Source organism: Artibeus jamaicensis, unplaced genomic scaffold (genome assembly GCF_021234435.1).
Source record: "Artibeus jamaicensis isolate MK-2021 breed Jamaican fruit bat unplaced genomic scaffold, CSHL_Jam_final contig_475, whole genome shotgun sequence".
NCBI lineage: Eukaryota > Metazoa > Chordata > Mammalia > Chiroptera > Phyllostomidae > Artibeus > Artibeus jamaicensis.
In genome coordinates, this window is record NW_026521852.1 from 5,082,826 (window position 1) to 5,089,342 (window position 6,517).

At 46.3% G+C, this 6,517-nt stretch overlaps 1 long non-coding RNA gene and 1 pseudogene across 1 annotated transcript; both read left to right on the plus strand.

The window, feature by feature from the left end:
- On the plus strand, positions 1–3,308 carry LOC128627833 (uncharacterized). Its single transcript, XR_008392141.1, has 4 exons — positions 1–304; positions 687–773; positions 860–1,152; positions 3,094–3,308. It is a non-coding gene; the product is annotated as an uncharacterized LOC128627833 (long non-coding RNA).
- Positions 3,309–4,171: 863 nt separating this feature from the next.
- On the plus strand, positions 4,172–4,301 carry LOC119063425 (uncharacterized; annotated as a pseudogene).
- The last annotated feature ends 2,216 nt before the right edge of the window (positions 4,302–6,517 follow it).

Genomic DNA, 6,517 nt, shown 5'->3' on the forward strand with positions numbered 1-6,517 from the left:
TTCAATCTGGCTCTGACTATTTAATGAGAAACTCCAAGAGGGAGGATGCAGGGAGCTGACATCTGAGAAGGCTGCCCACATGGGCCTCCTGCTCTCAGGAGAAGATCAGAAAGCCACATCCTTTGCTTTCTCAGACCTGGGAAATCGGTTCGCTACCCTGAGAATAAACCTGGGAATCGGTTCTCTACCCCGAGCCAAGGCCAGCCTAAGAGCTCTGCCCCCCACCCCGCCGGAGTCTTCGCCCTTACTTGGACAGCGCTTCCGGTCGGCGGGGCGGTGACGTCCGAAGGGTCACGTAAGCGGCGTGAGTCACGCAGCGGGCGGCGGGGCGGGTGCAGAGCGCGTAAACAGCGACCTCGGGCCAGAGCGGGGAGGGGGAAGGGAAACTAGGGGAGGCGAAGGGTGAGGGAGAGGAAGTCGGAGAGTAAACTGGAGGGAGGGCAGTGAAGGAGAGGTGGAGCGGAAAGGGAAGCCATGGGGCGGGGCCGTGGGGGGCGGGAGTAAAGGGAGGTGGGTACCCCCATCCCCGCTGCGCCGCCGCCCCTCCCGCAGGCCGGGCTAACCTAGACCCTCTATTTTCCCGGAGACCTAGGGTCGCCCGTCCTAGCACTTCTGCCCCTACCTGGATGCGGATATGTGTGTTGGGGTGGTCTCTCTAGTCTTTGGACATCCATATGTTTTTGCAGTGTTTTACCTGAAGTGTCAAGGATGTGCGTTTCACTTCCCGGCGATGATCTGTAGTTCTATTCCGGAAACTGACAAGAAATTTAGCGGTGGGTGTTTAAAGACATACACATCTCTCCGTCTTTTTCTCGTTAAATAAGTGAACAAAAAAACCCACTTGGTTTTGTGTTTCCAGAGACCCTTAGGAAGTCTCACTGGAGGACTGGCTGCCCCTCTACCAAACCGCCTCCCACAGTTGCTCCCACCAAGTGAAATAGGAAGTAATTTGGCCTGGGGGCTGACCGGGGAGATGCCCGAAAAAAACTGTGGCAGGACGCCTAGTGCCAGGCAGAGGCCTGGCATCACAAAGGAAGAGAAGTCACAAGAAGCTCGGGCTCATATTTCAACCAGGTTTCTTCATGGAGCCTTCCTGGGATGAGGGTGGTGGTGTCCTCATTTTGGAGTCCAGCTGTGTTCTAGTGAAGCCTGGTAGGTCCACTTTGTCTCACCTGAGATTATGTGTGTATGTGGGCAGGGGCGGAGGCGGGAGGGAGGGATCAATGAGTAGTAAAATGCTTGCAAGAGTAAGGGAGAGGGGTGCATCACAGAGGGTGTGAGATAAATAAACTAGGACTTGGATCTGAAGAGTCGGAAACCCAAACAGAGGCTCAGGCGCGTGGTATGTTGGGAAACTAGGACGCCCTGCCTGGAGGAGGAGCTCAGACGTAGGGGAAAGTCCCCCTGGCTGTCCAAACTGTCCCTTCACACCCACGGTGCTTACCCACCCCCTCTCTCTCCCCTATCTGACCCACTTCCTCTCTCTACTTCCCCTGGTGGAGAATTGCGTGGGTAAAAACCTCACCCACCCCAAGCTCTGGGCACAGTGAGAGAGTGGGAGTTAAAGGCCTGGTAAGAGATGGTGACTCTCCTTGGCAGGGGGTCTGCCCAGGATGTTGCCAGTTTGCCTTGGCTGTGGACACCTTCCTTAGTCCTAGATTCAGGAAAGCTGGTCAAAATGGTTTTAAGCCTGGTAATTTAAGAAGCTACAGAATAGAGGCCTTCTTCCTGGGGGGCCAGCTCCTTGGGGCTGGATGATGCCAAAGGCATTGAATGAAACAATTGGGCAGCTGGGAGGTGTTTCACCTATGGCTATGAGTTTGTGTTTTGCAGTCTTAATCCTGCCAGTCCTGTTAGGTCTCAAGCAAATTCCTAACCTCTTTGAATCTCAATTTTCTTGTTTGAAAAATAGAAATAAAAGTTATTTGTAGTAGTAACAGTGATCAGAGGAGTGCTTTCTAGGACACCCCTTGTAAAGTTAGCCAGAATCACCAGGTGTTCCTGGTTTGCCTTGGGGGTTCCCTAGCCCTCAGCTTCTCCCTCTAAGGTACCTCATCACCTTTGCTACCTTCTCCATCCTGATCCCAACTTGGCCTTGAAGAAAGAGCAGTGAGCCTGGATATAAAAGATGGGTATTTACATCCCAGCTGTACTCCTACCTTTGCTTCAATTTCCTCATCACTGAAGTGGGGAGAATAGTTTCTGGCTGTCTTCCCTTATTGTGTGAGTGGAAGGAATAGAAGTTTGTGATACCACTTTGAAAACTGCTTCCAGTACTAGTTCTTCACTTGGCCAGTTTTTCCTTCTCAGCCTCACCTCCTGTTTCTTTTCCTCCTCACCCAGTTCTCCCTCCTGTGGGTTTTCACAATTTGCAGCATTTTGTCCACAGGTCTCTTGATGGCTGCCCCCTCACCCTATAATTCTCATAGTTGTTTAACTCTGAATTTCCTGATGGACAGCTCCTCAGAGCAGGAAATTGATTATTCATTTCATTGCGTGACCACAGTGCCAAGCCCAGGGAAGGGCACATAGCAGGGCTCAGTGAAACCTAGTTTCCTTTTGTCTATCAGCAAATCTGACTGATAGGCCAGAAGGTGATGGGTGCAACAATTTGGGGAAGCAGGCTTCTGCTTCTGGGAGGGAGGGCATAGGGAAGAGAGGCAGAAGGAGGGAAGCAGAGGAGTCTGCCCTGGTATTGTTCAGACTCAAGGATTCTTGCTCTTCTCTAAAACCAAGATCACCCACATCTGGACAGGGAGACATTGTGCTGACTGGTTTCAGGGCTGAGAGAAACCTCTGAAAGCCTCTAGACAGGGTTGTCCAACCTGAGGCCTATGCGCTGAATGTAGCCCAACACAAAATTGTAAATATACTTAAAGCATTATGAGATTTTTTTGTGATTATGTGTTGCAATGTATTTAGTGTGTGGCCCAAGACACCTCATCATCTTCCAATGTGGCCAAGAGATGCCAAGAGGTTGGACAGCCCCTGCCACTATACTACAAGGTAGTCTCTCTATAACAAGTTCCACTTCTTCACGGCCAGAGCACTAAACCAACTCCACCCCTTGCATTCTCCCCCACTGCATCACAGGCAACCCAGTTTCCTCTTCTGCTGGCTCATGGAAACAAAGAACAGCTGTCCTGCCTTCGGATGGTTTAAAAATGAGAGTTTTGGGTCTAACATTTAAGTCTTTAATCCACTTTGAATTTATTCTTGTGTGTGGTATAAGAAGGTGGTCTAGTTTCATTTTTAGGAACATTGCTATCCAGTTTTCCAACACCACTTATTGAATAAACTATCTTTAGCCCATGGTATGTGCTTGCCTCCTCTGTCAAATATTAATTTACTATAAAGGTATGGATTTATTTCTGAGTGTTCTATTCTGTTCCATTGACCTGTGTCTTAATGCCACTGCCATGCTGTTTTGATTACTATGGCCTTTATAGTTTGATATTAGGTAGCGTAATTCCTCCAACTCTGTTATTTTTTCTCAAGATTGCCGTTGGTATTCAGGGTCTTTTGTGATTCCATATAAATTTTTAAAATATTTGGTCTAGTTCTATGAAATATGTCATTGGTGTATTGATAAGAATTACATTGAATCTATAGATTGCTTTGGGTAGTATGGACATTTTAATGATAACTCTTCCTATCCATAAATAGGAAGTAAACATAGACAGTAAAATCTCAGGTATTGCTCAGAGCAATATTTTTTCTTATATATCTATCTCCTTTGTCAAGGGAAACAACAGAAAAAAAAAGACCAACTAGGAGTACATCAAATTAAAAAGTTTTTGCACAACAAAGGAAACCATTAACAAAATAAAAAGACAGTCCTGGCTGTTGTAGTTCAGTGGGTTGAGCATGAGCCTACAAACCAAAGGGTCTCTGGTTTGATTCCAAGTCAAGGCACATGCCTGGGTTGTGGGCCAGGTCCCAAGTTGGGGGCATACGAGAGGCAACCACACATTGATGTTTCTTTCCCTCTCTTTCTCCTTCCCTTCCCCTCTAAAGATATAAGTGGATAAAATTATTAAAAAATACAAAGACAACCCACTGAATGGGAGAAGATATTTACCAGTATACCTAATAAGTGGTTAATATCCAAATGTATGAAGAATTTATAAAACTCAACACCAAAAAACCATATAATCCAATAAAAAAAAACAGCTTTGTGCAGTGGCAGTATCGTAGCCAATGAGGTTTATCCGAGGCGCAATTATTGCTAATTAAAAAATGGGCAAAAGACCTGAATAAACATTTTTCCAAAATTTTATTTTTGAGAAATAAACATTTCTCCAAAGAGGACATATAGATGGCCCATAAGATATATGAAAAGACGTCCAATGTCACCATTCATCAGAAAAATGCAATGAGATAACACCTCACACCTGTCAGCATGGCTATCCTCAGTAAATCAACAAACAAGTGCTTGTGAAGCTGTGGAGAAAGGGGAACCCTTTTGTTCTGTTGGTGGCAATGGAGATTGGTGCAGCCACTGTGGAAAGCAGTATGGAGATATCTCAAGATATTAAAAATGGAACTGCCTTATTACCCAGTGATTCCTCCTTTGGAGTTTATCCAAAGAAACCTGAAACACTAATTTGAAAGAACATAAGCACTCCTATGTTCATTGCAGTGTTATTTACAATTGCCATGTTTTAGAAGCTGTCCCATTGTCCACCAGTAGATAAGTGGATAAAACAACTATGGGACACTTACATAGTGAAATACTACTCAGCCTTAAAAAAGAAGAAAATTTTACCCTTTGTGACAGTATGGATGGATCTGGAGAACATTGTGCTAAAGTGAAATAAGCCAGTCAGAGAAAGACAAATACCATGTGGTTTTACTCATATGTAGGCTCTAATGAGCAAACTGAACTAAGAAGCAAAATAGAGAGAGACTCATAGAGAGCAGGCTGACAGCTCTTAGAGGGGGTTATGGGGTGGAGAGATTGAACAAAAAGGTAGGAGGACTCACGGATATGGACAACAGTGTGATGATTGTTGGGGGAGGGAGGGGAATATAATGGGGATAAATGGGAATGGAAAAATATGATAAAAAAATGAGAAGACAAGCTTTATCTAACCCTTACATCTAGTGACTAGAAACCCTTGCACACAGTCAGACTTTCCTGAGGCTTTTAACCCTGCTCCTGGACACAGTGGCAGACCCTTCACCCTGGTGTTCTTTGCTTGCCACTGAGCCACTCCTGTTCTCTGTGGGAGGTCTGCTCAGCTCAGTCACTGAGTGCGCCAGGATGTTCCTGCTGCTGTCCAGCCACCAGTTCTCATCAATGTGTCCCCTGCCTACTCACTTTTTACCACCATGACTTTGAGTCTGCTGTGGAGACCTTGAACAAAGCTGGGAGGAAGCTGCCTCTGTAGGAGTAGTCAAGGTTTACCCTTTGTGAGGCTGACCCTTGGAGGAGACAATTGCTGAGACTTCCTCAGGCAAACTGCCACCTAAGGGAAAGAACGTGAGTCAGAAGCCCTGAGTTTAGGCCCTGGATGGTGTAGCTCAGTGGATTGAGTGCCAGCATGAGAACCAAAGGGTCGCTGGTTTGATTCCCAGTCAGGGCATATGCCTGGGTTGCAGGCCAAGTTCCCCAATAGGGGGCATACCCAATAGGGGGAAGCCCTGGCTAAATGTGTGAGGTAACCACACATTGATGTTTCTCTCCTCTTTCTCTCTCCTTTCCCCTCTCTCTAAAAATAAATTTAAAAAAAAAGCCCCGAGTTTAGGGACACTTATATACCTCACTGAGCATCAGCTTTCTCATTGGAGAAAGGGTGATGAAGCCTGGTTACAGAGTGGTATCAGGACAAAATGAAATGTGCTTGTGAAGGTGCATTGTACATAGTGCCTGCTACCCCTACAGATCACCAGCTGCCATTTCCCCAAGAGGCCCTGCCTTTTGAAAACCCAAGTCTCCCCTCTTTGGTCAACTAAATGTATCCCACTCTACCTCCTCAGAGCTTACTTATTCAAACTGTGCCACAACCTGTGTTTGGGGATGTGGAAAATCACGTCCAGTTTTTTTCTGAGTTTCATGTACTTATCTGTTCCTGCCCTCTTCTTTCTGCCATCAGGAGAGTACAAGCTCGTTCTCTGTTGATCCATGGCTAGTACCTCTTTGTTCACCACAACACAAGGGGACAATAAGTGTACTGAATTGCAATGTGCACTTGGGAGAAAGTGCATAGCCAGATGGCTTCTTGGGGCAAAACTTTATTCTTTATTTTTACCACATAGGACTTTGTATACAAATCAGTCACTGGCAACAGATGGGTTTTGTGTATTTTCCTCTTGTGAAACAAGCTAATTTTGGATTCACTGGGCATTCAAAAGTCCTGCAGAAGGATTCAGGGAACTGAGCAGAGCCAAGCCCTGAGGAAAAGGCTTTGTGCTCCTTTCAGAGGAGGACAAAGGCCTCAGGTTTTCAGCTCTCAGCAGGCTGTTCTTCCCAGGCCAGCTGGTCTCTCAGAGGTATGGCAGAGGGCAGGCATGC